Below are 15654 nucleotides of genomic sequence, written 5' to 3' on the forward strand. Positions count from 1 at the left end.
ATCCATTACTCTAATACAACCAAAATACCATGGAAATTTTTCTAATATAGTCTAAGAGCTAGTGAACCCTCCGACTAACGGTCGTCCTGTAAGGCTAGAAATTTTTCTAGTGATAATTTATAGCACACCAAGGCTAAAAATCATGACCTGGCAGGCACAAGCGGTGCACGTGTATCTACCAGGTGAATCGAAAAGTGCATAGTTTAGAGGTAAAATAAACTTTCTCCTGTAACAGGTAAAAGGGGGAGAAGTGTACTTTTGAAGTGTGTAAAATTAATAATTCTTAGCTGAGCGCTTTCGGCTTATAAAGCCATCTTCGGAGCTATGGTCAAAAAGGTCAAAATACCACTATGAAGAGAGATGGGTTCCATTTAAGATATGAAATACTTCTGTTTCTTATGTAGTTTTTTTAATTGGTTGGAAAAAACCTTGTCTGTCTGTTTAAAAAATTGTTCAATTTGCTGTTGGTTATTTTGTATCCAGAAAAGTTAAACATCAAGAACGAGCACAAAGGACTTTCACACGAAAATTACATTATATATAAAACGAATATTTGATCATGGTAAGGTCAAAAAGACCTTGCCATTTGAATACTGCGGTGTCAGATAGCAGAATCTGCTATTTGACACCGCAGTATTCAAATGGTAAGGTCTTTTTTGACCTTACCATGATCAAATATTCGTTTTATATATAATGTCATTTTCGTGTGAAAGTCCTTTGTGCTCGTTCTTGATGTTTAACTTTTCTGGATACAAAATAACCAACAGCAAATTGAACAATTTTTTAAACAGACAGACAAGGTTTTTTCCAACCAATTAAAAAAACTACATAAGAAACAGAAGTATTTCATATCATAAATGGAACCCATCTCTCTTCATAGTGGTATTTTGACCTTTTTGACCATAGCTCCGAAGATGGCTTTATAAGCCGAAAGCGCTCAGCTAAGAATTATTAATTTTACACACTTCAAAAGTACACTTCTCCCCCTTTTACCTGTTGTCATAAGTGTGTACAAAAAAAAATTTTTTTCAGTCTTTACATTTCTCCTGTAAGGTTTAAATTTAAGTATGTGTTTGAGTAAGTCATTTAGAAGAAATGTGTACAATGACAGGCGATTCTGAAGAGCATAAGACCTTGCCAGGCGAGGGGAAAGATTAGGGGTTTTCCTAAAATTATTTTTTTTGCATCTAACATATTTTTTTAGGTTTTTTGAATCATTCCAAACAGAAAAGGTCTTCAGTGATTTTTCTCTTAAGTTAATAGTTTTTGTTATATAAGCGATTGAAAATTTTGAAAATTGCGAAATCGGCCATTTTTAACACTAAATCGGACATTTGTCTAAAAATTTCAAAGTTGCCAAGGTAGGTAGATATTCTCTAAACATTAATTGATGACATCCCAAAGAGTTTTTTGCAATACAATATCGGAAACCCCTTTGTTTTTTAATTGCTAATCAAGCGGGCGCGACACTGTAGTATAAGTGAGGACGTTTGAGTTGGCATAAATTCATTATCTCGAGAATGGACCAATTACAAGAGAAATCCTCAGACAGATCGATTTTTATTTTTAAATTAAGACTTTTTGGCATATATATAATACTAGTGACGTCATCCATCTGAGCGTGATGACGTAATCGATGATTTTTTAAATGAGAGTAGGGGTTGTGTGATAGCTCATTTGAAAGGTTATTTAATTCTCTATTCACTAATAGAAACATTAACATAATTATTTATACAGGGTGTACAAAAAAATTTTTTTTATTAAATTAACTTTGATTAAACTTGACAAATAGAAGAAAAAATTTTTTTGTACACCCTGTATAAATAATTATTTTAATGTTTATATTACTGAATAGAGAATTAAATAACCTTTCAAACGAGCTATCATACAACCCCTACTATCATTTAAAAAAAATCATCGATTACGTCATCACGCCCAGATGGATGACGTCACTAGTATTATATATATGCCAAAAAGTCCTAATTCAAAAATAAAAATCGACCTGTCTGAGGATTTTTCTTGAAATTTACTCATTCTCGAGATAATGAATTTATGCAAACTCAAACGTCCTCACTTATACTACAGTGTCGCGCCCGCTTGATTAGCAATTAAAAAAACAAAGGGGTGTTCGACACTTTATTGCAAAAAACTCTTCGGGATTTCATCAATCAATGTTTATAGAATATCTACGTACCTTGGCAACATTGAAATTTTTAGATAAATGTCCGATTTAGGGTTAAAAATGGCAATGGCCGGTTTCGCAATTTTCAAAATTTTCAATCGCTTATATAACAAAAGCTATTAACTTAAGAGAAAAATCACTAAAGACCTTTTCTGTTTGGAATGATTCAAAAAACCTAAACAAAATTTGTTCGATGCAAAAAAAATAATTTTAGGAAAAACCCCTAATCTTTCCCCTCGCCTGGGACGCCTGGCAAGGTTTTATGCTCTTCAGAATTGCCTGTCATTGTACACATTTCTTCTAAATGACTTACTCAAACACGTACAGTTTATTTTACCCCTAAACTATGCACTTTCCGATTCACCTGGTAGATACACATGCACGGCTGATGCCTGCCAGGTCATAGTTTTTAGCCATGGTGTGCTATGAATTATTATCACTCTAGCCTTACAGGACAACCGTTAGTCGGAGGGTTCACTAGCTCTTATACTAATAGTTTTAATATTTTGAGGTTGTGTTTAGCTAGTGTCTTATACCGTTTAGTTATTTATTCTGATGCCTTTAAGTCTACAGTCTACTGTTGGTATTGAATGTGCTTTCTACATCTCTCACACCATCAACTAACACAGAAAAACTGTGTCAACTAAATCCTAATTTTTTAATCCGTAGTGCTGGGGCCACACCAATATACAGGGTGTCCAGAAACTCTACCGACAAACGAAGACAGGAGATTCCTCAGATAATTTTAAGACAATTTAACCCAATTTACATAGTCCGAAAATGCTTCCTAAAGAAGCTAGAGCTATTTAAAGATGGCGTCTGGTAATTAGTATTTCTTAAATATCTCCAGAACTTTTCTATTTAGAAAAACGAAAATTGGTATACGTATTTATCTTTCAGGGATAAATCGATTCCATCCATTGCAAATTTCTATTACCGGTCATAGGCGTCCGTTTTGGGTAGGGCAACTGTTATATTATCACATAACTTTTTTGTTTTTAACTTTTTAGCATTTTTGAGTGTGGATTATTAAAATATAAGGTATTATAGTACTAAAAGGTACTCCTGCTTTAAGTCGATAGGATACACTGTTTTCTAGAAAAATCGATTTGAAAATTTTTCGTTTTTTGAATATCTAAAAAACAAATTAATGTTGAATGTCTAAAAAAATAAAAAAAAACTATTTAGAAAAACGAAAATTGGTAAGTACGTTTATTTATATTCCAGAGATGAATCGATTTCATTAATTGCGAATTTCTAGTACCAGTCATATGCGTCCGTTTTTCAACGATTATTTCATCGCATAATTTTTTTGGTCATTAATTTTTAAGAATTTTTGACACTAGACTATTAAATTATGAGGTATTCTAGTAATAAAAGTTACTATTGATTTAAGTAGGAAAAATACACCGTTTTTTTTTGAAAATTTTTTTAATTTTTTTTTTCAAATTCAGGAAACGAAAAATTTTCAAATCGATTTTTCTAGAAATCGGTGTGTCATACCGACTTAACGCAAGAGTACCTTTTAGTACTAGAATACCTCACAATTTAATAATCCAGTACCAAAAATGATTAAAAGTTAAGGAAAAAAAAGTTATGCGATAAAATATCCGTTGCCCCACCCAAAACGGACTCCTATGACTGGTACTAGAAACAGTACATGAAATCGATTTATCTTTGGAAGATAAATATATCTACCAATTTTTGATTTTTTTAACTAGAAACGTTCTGGAGGTATTTAGGAAAAACTAATTAAAAGATGCCATCTTCAAAGAGCTCTAACTCCCATTTTCGGACTAGGTGAATTTGGTTAAATTGTCTTAAAATTATCTGACGAATCTCCTGTCTTCGTTTGTCGGTAGAGTTTCGGGATATATTATGAAGCATTTAGATATTTAGAGAAAACTCAGAATACATCAATTGCAATGATATCTGACTCATTATCAATCTGTTACGCTAAAATTATAAAGCCATTGAAATCTCAAATTTTCTTAATATTTTTTTTCTCATGATCATCTTTCAGTGCGTCACAGTTTTTCGATTTCTTTCTAACGCATTAAATTGTATGTGACAGAAAAAAAGGCACGTCGGTGATTACATTTCGTCGGTGACATTTATAACATTTATTCTAGTTATTCTAGTTGTCGATAGATGGCGCCATAATAAAAACAATAATTTTTTTTAATTAGATAATAATATTACAAATATAATCTGTATAATTTAGACTATACAAATCAAAGAAAATACCATTTTATAAATGCAAGAAACACATTTGATTTGTTTTTATTCCAAATTGAAAATAAAATGTGACAACTGTCAGATTTAACTAAAATGTCGTATTAGAATAAATGTCATAAATGTGTATTATCACGGACTTACCCTTTTTCCTATCATTTGTTACTCACTGAAAAATGATCATGAAAAGGACAATAATAACTTAACATGTGTGTCATTGGGCGCGTTCACCAGATGCAAACGTTGGCAATCAGTTTGCGCTTTCTGCTTCTGAACGACTTGCTAACGTCAAACATGTTTGGAAAGCGGTCGCCATTTTTGCAAACATAAAATATTTAAGTTGAACTTTGCAAACGTGTTGAATATTGAAAAAATATGGCGGGAATTTAAATTGTATAATATATTGTAGAATATATTGATAAGGGTTTTATATATAAAATAAAGGCTACTGAAGACATTCTGCTACGTTATTATCTATTAAATAAATTTTCTTTTTTCCTTTAATAAAAAAAATAAATTCAAAAATGTATTTATTGAGAAAATTTATTTTAGGTTACGTTCAAACCAAGCAAGCAAAATGTCAAATTTTAACCTAAACAACCAACCGTTCAGCTCGCTCTCAACAAGTTTAGAATCAAAGCGCAAACATTTGTGAACGTGTTTGCATCTGGTGAACTCAGTCATTATAATTAAAAAACTTCTTTATGGCATTCATAAAAACCAGAGAATTGTTAATTTTTTGAGGAAAAAGCCCACATAAACCTTAAATATAACGAGCATGTTGGCCTATGGGTCTATGAGGTAAAAAGCCATTGATTAAGCTACTTAAGAATAACATCAATAGTAGTAAATGAAAATAATTATGACATTATAATAGTCCAGGAACCAAAGGTTTTCACCTCGTAATTGTTACAGAATCGATCAATTTGCTTGACAATTTGAGAATAAGTAGTGGATAGTCCATGGATCAAAATCTATATGATGCCGATAGGCGCTTTTACCATGGGGGTGGTTGCCACCCCTTCTCGGGGGCGGAATTTTTTTTATATTAAGACCGCAAAAGTTAAGGCCATGGGTACATAATTCGCAAATATTTTACAGCTATCCCTACTTTTTCTGTCTTTACACGGCAAATTACGTGTAGTAAAATTCACACTGGTATGGATATGTAAATATTACTAGAATGTCATTCTACTTGAAAATGTAATCATTAATTTAAAGAGATGGCTTTTTAATGTTCTTGGATAACTGTTATTTGTATAATTGCAAATTATTAATTCAGTTAATAAATGTGATAATTTTTTCACTAACTATGTATTCAGTGATTGTAATAATTAATATGTACAACAAAAACTAATACTCAATCGAGAAAAGAGGAAAAGTGTTAAAGTGATTTTTTAATAATATATTGTTACTATGGAACGCTTACAATTTTAAACATCTTTAACAACAAAATACTTGGATCATAGAATATATTATCCTGATGTATTCTCTGCTTGGATCTTCCACAAATAATACAGAATAAATAACTTTTTATTAAGTTCACGTTTTAAATCAATTATTTATCAAATACACTATAATATAACAATATTATTTAATCAACAACTCAAAATATTCCCGATGCCATGTCAAATATTTTAAATTGTTACTGATTGTCACTGTCTAACTGACAATATGCTGACAATATTATATTCGACTGAGTGCGTTGTAAGACAAAGATAGATTTGGAAAATATTACCACGGACATGGTGTCCATTTTTTTCGAATCCTGAAAAAAATAATAAATACTTTTAAAAAATTTAAACGCAGAATGAAATACTAAATTATTACCGAGGGGCGAAAGTCTCTTAGAATAAATAAAAAGTTTATTTTGAATGAGATATTTGAAATTAAAAATCACACTAAATGTTCTCTAAGTTTTTCACTTCTGTAACTTATTAAAATAAACATTATAGAAGTTCTTAGGGACTTTCGGCCCTCACTAATAACGTAATCTTTCATTCTGCGCTTAAATTTTTCAAAAATACTTATTCGTTTTCTCAGGATTCGAAAAAAATGAATCCCCATTTGAATAGCATTGCAGCCGAAAATACGTAGGGGAAGGACGTCGAAGATGACGCACCTAAGCAAAATACATTTTATTTAAGGGTAAAAAATATTTAAGCTAACTTTGAATGCTACGAGCCTGTAATTTGGACATTTCTATAACCAATTTCTAGGATTATTTTTAAATTCAATAGAAGGAAGTATTTTTTATGCGGATTTAAAAAAAACGCTTTTGCGCCATCTTACCTTCCACCGAGGGAAAGATGACGCACAGTGATGGTGAAGATGGCGCATGTAGGTATCTATATTAAAAGCGCAAGTGATATGAAAAGAAAATTTATTTTTTAATACTGAAAGTAAGAAAATGTAAACAAAGCTTTTTTAACATATTAACAAAAGTCACAAATGTAGTTTTCGGGACTTTTGGCTCCACTGCATTCTTTATGCACCCATTGTCCACAACTTGTGCATCTGAACCATGTTTCCGTCTTTTTGCCGAAGTCTCCACATAATATGCAGATATCAGTTTCACCTCCCTCGTTGATTATGTCATCCAACTCATCGTCATTGCAAAGACCTTCATCATCAAAATCGCTTTCTTCAGTATCGCTATCCTCCAAGATTTTTTTGTTTATTTTTTGTTTGATTATTTTTTGTACTTTGGCTTTCCCTTTATTTTTATTTAGTTTTAATCCTGCATCATTAACCAATACTTGTCTGGTTACTTTTTTCTTTCCTTCTTCCGACTTCGCCAGTTTTTCTTTTTTTTTATTCTCCTTTTCTTCTAAGAATTCTTTTAAAGGGGTGCTTGTTAGACTTTCAGAATGTTGCTTTTGTCGTCCATATTTTCTTTTAATTTTTTTATTGGGCAAAGGAACTGGAGAAATAAGTGAAAGAGAAATATGTGGACGTTTGGTTATTTCATTTTGTTTTGTGGGGGTTGTGTGACGACTTTCAGGAGACTGTCGGCTGGTTGATGGACGTGGTAATTCTGGTTCTCTTATAGATGGTGTTGTTATTAGTGGAGGTGTTCCCTGAGGTGCAGGTTCAGGAGAAACATCTCTATCCAAGCTATCATTGTTTAAATTATCAGCAGGAAAAAAGTCATCTTCTGTGAACTTATCAGAGTTTAACGGAAAAATTCCGCACGTTCCCAAACCAGAAACGGCCTTATCAATATTTGCCACCTGATCATATGCTAACTTAAAAATCTCGGCGACATCATATGGAGTAATTTTATCTTCAAACTCTGAGTTGCTGATCTTAGATTTTAGAAAGGAATTGCAATGGCGACCATACGCATATTTTAATGCAGAAAAAAATGACACATCAAGAGGTTGTAATTTGTGGGATGTGTGGGGTGGAATACTAACCATTATAATCCCATTCTCTTTGCAGTAATTATAAATATCCAGTGAAATATGGCTCGAGTGATTATCTAATACTAACAGCACGGGATTATCTGGACTAGACAGGACTTTTTTTTGGAAATGCTTCAGCCATAATAAAAACATAGACGTATTACTCCATCCATTATCCGTGCAGTTGTAAATCGCACCGCTTGGTCCATTTTTCTGAAGCGTGGGCTCATCCTCTTCCTGGGAAATATAAATAATGGAGGTATGTAGTTACCGGAGGCACTGAACGCCATTATTACCGTGATATTCTTCCCTCGTTCCCACGAAGAAATGATTCCAAACTGCTTTACTCCTTTGGGTCCAAGTCTTTTACATGATTCTTTAGGAACCGTAGATATACCGGTTTCATCAACATTGTAAATGCGATCTGGCAGAAATTTATATTTTTCTTGCACTGTTTCCAAATTTTTAAAAAAGCGGTCTACTTCTATTTTATTGAAGGCTGTTATTCTATTAATTCTTGTAGCTTCTGGCTTTCTCAAGGAAATTTGAGGATTTCGTTTTATAAATCCTAGATACCAGTCTTTTCCAGCCATTTGTTTATTCTTATTAAAATTGTGTTTAATTTCATTGCGTTCTGCATAAGCAAATGCCATGGTTCTCAGCTCTATGCAAGTGATACCAAAAAATAAATTGGCCAGCTTGAGAACATGATCTAGTATCTCCTTTTCATGATGTGCCGAAAACAATGGGGCTCTACCAAGAGACTCTGATTTGACTTCCTTTAATAAATTTTTAACCTTAAGTTTTCTCCTCAATGTAGCTTCTGGTATTGAAAATGCCCTTGCCACTTCCCGAATTTTACGACCATCTCTACAAATTGCATTCAATGCTGCATTAAGAGCTGCTGCAGAAAATGATCCTCTCTGTGTTTTTCGTATATATTTTCCCATTTCTAAAAAAGAAAAAGATGCCTCAAAATGCAAAATAGACACTAAATAATAAATATTCTATACTCCATTGTTATTTAAGGTAATGAACTGAAAAGGCAAAGATGACGCACTATAACAGCAAAGATGACGCAGTCTGCGTCAACTTAGCCTGTTCAGCATAACCTACAAAAAATGGTTATCAAAATTATCCATCATCAAATATTTAACAGATAAATCCTCGCTAACTGAAAATAAATATCACCTACTCCCATGAATATGAAGAAAATCCAATGGAACCATTTTTAAACAACTTACCATTAATATTCACAGTGTCAAAAATAACAAGAAATCAACGTGTATCGCGTTACTCTGCCTCACAGATACTAAACAGTACGAAAGCTGACCGATGAAGTTTTAAAGTAATAGTAGTTTCTAAAGGAGGGCGCCACGGGTATAAAAACTGAATTTAGTGAAGTACTTGATAAAATACAGAGGTGCGTCATCTTAGACGCTGCGTCATCTTCCCCGTCCTTCCCCTACCCATCCTCTTATTAAAAACATTCATTCTAAGCAAAAAATGTTCTAAACATTTTTTTGATAAAATTAATAGTTTTTGATTTATTCGCTATCGAAAGTGTTAGTTTTATATCTAAAAAATCAATGTTATTTACAATTTCATATTTAAACATTTTTTTACATCTCTGATGCTAATCTTTCTATTCTGAAGAAAATGGCATTTTTTACTAAACTACAAAACTTCGTTATTCGCTTTAAACTTAAGTTTTTGAAAAACTAATCATTCTAAGCCAGTCAAACTTCTAGAATCTATTAATAATTAATAAATAAAGAAGAATAAATAAGGCCAATGACTAAAAACACCGCTTCTTCTTCTTCTTTGGGTGCCGTCTTCCTAGCGAATGTTAACGATGACTTCTGCAAAGTCTTCTCTATTTTGGGCTTTTCTTATTAGACTTTGAAAGTCTAATCATGTCCATTCTTTGATGTTGCGCAGCCAGGTCATTTGTCGTCTACCCAGACCGCGTATTTCTTCTATTTTCCCTTCCATAATAAGTTGAAGGAAGTTACACCTGTCGTGTCTAAATAGGTATCCAAGATAAGATGTTTTACGATTCCATCCAATTTCTGTGAGTTCACGTTCTCTATTCATACGCCTTAACACTTCTTCATTTCTAACGCGGTCAGTCCATGGAATTTTCAGCATACGACGACATACCCACTTCTCAGAGCTCTCTAAACGTTGTAACGAGCTGACTGTTAACGTCCAAGCTGCCACGCCGTGCAACAGTACACAATATACATAACACTTTATCATGCGGTATCGTAGTGACAGATCAAGATTGCGGGCAGTGAGTCATCACCTGTCGCATCTTTAAGAAGGTGTTTCTTGCCTGTTCTATTCTACATTTAATCTCTTGTTCTTGTTCTAACGTTTCATGTATCCACAATCCTAGGTACTTATACTTTTTCACTTGTTCAACGAGATTGTTGTTGACTAGGATGTTTATAACTGGTGTGTGCTTTTTTGAAATTACCATTGTTTTAGTTTTTTTTACATTCACCTTGAGACCATATAGTTCTCCTTCTCGCACTACTTTGGTTAACAGAATTTGTAGTTCTTCTTCACTGCCAGCAATCAGTACTGTATCATCGGCGTACCTGATGTTGTTCACGATTTTTTCCATTGACTTTTATGCCTTCTTGTGCTTCATCTAGAGCTCGTCCAAAAATTTCCTCTGAGTACAAGTTTAATAATAATGGTGATAATATACAACCTTGTCTAACTCCTCTTTGAATGCTTATGGTTTCAGTATCACCCATTTCGGTTCTAACAGAGGCGATTTGATTCCAGTAGAGTTCACGTATTGTATTAATGTCGTTTGGATCGAGGTTCTTTTTTTGCAAGCATCCTATTAGCTGATCATGTTTGACTTTGTCAAAAGCCTTTTCATAGTCTATAAAGTACAAGTAGACATATTTTTGTTGATTCTGACACTTTTGCATGAGAACAATGAAACTGAACAAAGCTTCTCGAGTGCCCATACCGTTTCGAAAGCCAAATTGTTCCGGACCCACATCTTCTTCGCATTTTTTGTAAATTCTGTTATGGATAATTTTTAGAAATAGTTTCAGAATATGGGGCACGAGACTTATTAATCGAAAGTCGTTACATTTTTTTGCGTAGTTTGATTTAGGTATAGGTACAAACGTAGACGTTAACCATTCTTGTGGAATTGTACCAGTCTTGTATATACATACTATTGAAGAGTCTTGACAATAGTTCTAAATTGTCTTCTTCCAAAAGTTGTATAATTTCACTATGGACGTAGTCAGGTCCAGAGGCTTTTCTGGTTTTCATATTTTTTAAGGCGTATTTTATTTCTGATGTTAAGATGGGTAAGTCGTTATTTTCGATGTATGTTTGTCTATCAATATTTATTGTTCTATTGTCTAAGAATAGGTTTTGTATGTAGTCTGGGCTGATTATCGGAGAATAGGCCATTTTTGGTAAAAGTTATTTACCAGCAATTTTATTGCTGGAATCGAATTATAAGATCCTATATATTAATAATATAGGTATGCAAAGTCCTCAGATAGTGTGCTACTTTTTTTATAAACAAAATGGCGCCAGAAAATCGTGTTTTTTTCAATTATTGCTCTATAACTCTATATAAGATTTTAATTTTACAACAAAAACTCTCAAATAAAAATTCACCGTGACTAAATTCTGCATAGAGACGTGTTTTTCCCGATCTGTTCCGATGAAAATTTTCCTCGGAAAATTCGGGTTTTCCCAACAAAATCTTTAATTTTCAAATTAAGTTTTAGATAAGTAATTATCTACCAATATTTAAATAATTTAGTGACTTAAAAGCCTTCTTAGTTTAGATTATAGTTCCAGAAGCTGATGCAAATTAAACGAATATTTTAGCAACAATTCAATTGTTAATTAATAATTTACGGTCGCAATAATAACCAAAATAATTACGATACACTGATCAAACTTTGAAATCTTATAAACATGAGATGCCTTTTTAACATTTTGTCGACAAAATATAAATTTTTTATTTTTTTGCATAATCTTTAAATGTTTAAAAAAATAGTTATAAACAAATTAACGTTGCTCAGAAAGTTTTTATTATATTGTAATTTTAACAAATAGCTAAAATGCGCACATCAAATATCTTGAAAATGAATGCTTTAAAACTTTTTTGCAACCATTTACAAAAAAGTTATGAAACAGCAAAATTAACATACGATTACTACGGTATTTATATATTTTTTTAATTCTTTCAAAGCGTAAAAGTGAGTATAATGTACAAGCTAATTATTTACAAAAAAATATTGATTATCAATTTAATGGTTATATTTTAATTAAAGATTATAAATATATTTTTTTGTAATTTACACGCGCGAAAGCAGAATAATACAGCACTGTAGCTGAAATTTTCACTCGGAGCAACGACCGGCCGCGCGAGACGTACACTTTTATAAATAATAATATATGCTGCGTGTCAGTCGCTTCAAGTGAACATTTTAGCTCCGACTCTATATCAGGCCTACTTTTGCGCTAAAAATTACAAAAAAAAGTATTTTTAATCTTTGATTAAAATATAACCATTGCACTAATTTTTGACATTCTTTTTGAGTAATTAGATTGTACCATAGACTCACTTTTAAGCTTTGAAACAATTAAAACAAATTATAAACAACGGAGATTTCGTATATTTACTTTGCTGTTTTATAACTTTTTTGCAAATGGTTGGAAATTTTTTTTAAAGCATTCATTTTCAGGACCTATGAAATACGCATTTTAAGTATTTTATAAAATTAGAATATAATAAACAATTTCTGAGAAATGTTAATTTTTTTATAACAATTTTTTTTAAACAATTAAAGATTATGCAAAAAAATGAAAAATTTATATTTTGTCAACAAAATATTAAATAGGCATCACACCTTTATAATCTTTCTAAGTTTGATCAATGTCTCATGATTATTTTGGTTGTTAATGCGACTGTAAATTTTTAATTAACAATTGAATTGTTGCTAAAATATTCGTTTCATTTTCACCGGCTTCCGAATTTATAATCTATACCAAGAAAGCTTTTATTTCACCAAGCTATATAATTATTAATAAATAATTATTGGCCCAAAAAATTTATTTGAAAATTCGAGATTTTGTTGGGAAAACCCACATTTTCCGAGGAAAATTTTCGTCGGAGCAAATCGAAAATAACAAGCTTCTATGTAGAATTAAATTGGGGTGAATTTTTATTTAAGTGTTTTTGGTGTAAAGTTAAAATCTTCGGAGTTATAGAGCAATAATTGAAAAAAATACGATTTGTCGGCGCCATTTTGTTTATAAAAAAAGTAGCACACTATCTGCGGACTTTGCATACCTATATTAATAATATATAGGATCTTATAATTCGATTCCAGCAATAAAATTGCTGGTAAATAACCTTTCTTTGTACTTTACTAATTAGACCAGTGTATTATAACTATTTTTTTTTCAAAATTTAAAGATTATGCAAAAAAAAGAAAAATTTATATTTTGTCGATAAAATATTAAATAAGCATCTCATCTTTATAACCTTTATAAGTTTGATCAATGTATCATGATTATTTTGGTTATTATTGCGATCGTAAATTGTTTATTAACGATTGAATTGTTGCTAAAATATTCTTTTAATTTTCACCGGCTTCTGGAATTACAATCTATACCAAGAAAGTTTTGATGTCACTAAGTTATTTAATTATTGATTAATAATTACTTACCTAAAACTTTATTTGAAAATTAGAATTTTTGTTAGGAAAACCCGCATTTTCCGAGGAACATTTTCGTCGGAGCAAATCGTGAAGAACATATCTCTATGCAAAATTTAATTGCGGTGAATTTTTGTTTGAGTGTTTTTGTTGTAAAGTTAAAATCTTCGGAGTTATAGAGAAATAATTGAAAAAAATACGATTTGTCGGCGCCATTTTGTTTATAAAAAAAGTAGCACACTATCTGCTGACTTTGCATAACTATATTATTAATATATAGGATCTTATAATTCGATTCCAGCAATAAAATTGCTGGTAAATAACTTTTCCATGAATTTTGCTAATTAGCCCAGAGTAATGTATGTTCGCCATCCAACGCTTATTTCTTTTATTGTGGTCAGGACTCTATCATCCGTGCGTCCGTGCTTGTTATTGTGCCAGTCCGCCAAGCGTTTCTGATCCCACACATTTCTTTACCCGTGTTGAGCTGCCCCCCCCCCCCACTTGCAAAAATCAAAAAACAAATAGCCCTGATTTATGAGCTATTTATGAGCTCTCATATTCCGCAAACTAAAAATTTTGAGCTCGTTCCACTGAGCAGGAATTTGATACTTTAGTGGGGGGGGGGCTGACTCAGCCCCCCCCACCACTTAAAAATAGGAATATTGAATCGGTTTTTGCGGCAGAATTACGAGCTATTTATGAGCTCTTGAAAATATATAGTTTCGATTTTTGAGCTCATCCCCTTCACCCCCAAACAACCCTTTAATTGATTTAACTTAAGAGAAAAATGCTGAGAAAACCTAAAATATATAGTATTGCGGATATAATTCCTATAACTTATATACTCTAAGAATAAACTATTAAATCACGTGCATTTCGATTATTGAGCTACAACCCCTTCGCAAGAAAACCACCCTATCTTCCCGGCTTAAGAGAAAGTTGTACTTAAAATGCATTAAACTAATTATTTGGCGACTACATATCATTGAATTATTTATAAGCTTCCAAATTACTCGCATTTAGATCAGTAAATTTCAATTTATTTTGTATAGTGCAGTCACTGAAGGTAAAAATCAACGATTACCTTCAATTTCGGTAAACCTTCATCGATTTTCACGAAAATTGGTCAGTGGTTAGAGGATACGTCAAGAAACAAAGGTGACATGGTACCACCTTGCGCCTTTACCCTGAGGGTTGATACCGCCCGCTCTCGGGGGTGAAAATTATTTTATTAAAAATAACTGCACAAATAAATAAAAGAACAAATTAAAAGCAAAATTTATTATTTAAAGTTAATAAAATAAGTCAATACTTTTTAAGTTATTAAAGATCAAAGATTTTAATTATTCGTGAAAAAAATTCATGTTATGAAGCGGTTTCGTAAATCACTGAAAAACTGTAAGTTTTTACAACAACGTTAATAGTAGTTTAATTCGTATAGCTTATATTCTAAGAATAAACTCTTAAATCACGCGCCTTTCGATTATAGAGCTACAACCCCTTCGCAAGAAAACCATCCCATATTCCCGGCTTAAGAGAGAGTTGTACTTAAAATAATTTAAATTAATTATTTGGCGACTACATATCGTTTAATAATTTATGAGCTTGCAAAATATACGCATCTCAATTATTGAATTGCCATTTTCTTTCTATAGTGCAGTCACTGAAGGTAAAAATCAACTATGACCTTCGATTTCGGTAAATCTCCATTCATTTTCACGAATTAACAATAACAACTTGGGGTTTTAACCTGGGGTATATGTCACTCCTTCTCGGGGGTGAAAATTACTTTATTAAAAATAACCCACAAATCGAGAGAGATACAAATTGTAAGCAAAATTTGTTATATAATGTGATTAAAATAAATCAATACTTTTTGAGCTATTAAAGATCAAATATTTTAATTTTTGTGAAAGAAAATGCATGCTTTAAAGCGATTTTTCATAAATAACTCAAAAACTGTAAGTTTTTACAAAAAAGTGTTCATTACTAAAATTGAAGCTAATAAAAAATATAATAAATTGATTACTTGAAAAACCCTTTAATGTTAATTTAAAGTAAGTTATTGGTATTTAAATGTATAATTTTTTCTGCGACTTTCCAAATCTAA

This window comes from Diabrotica virgifera, chromosome 6 (assembly GCF_917563875.1).
Source record: "Diabrotica virgifera virgifera chromosome 6, PGI_DIABVI_V3a".
Taxonomy (NCBI): domain Eukaryota; kingdom Metazoa; phylum Arthropoda; class Insecta; order Coleoptera; family Chrysomelidae; genus Diabrotica; species Diabrotica virgifera.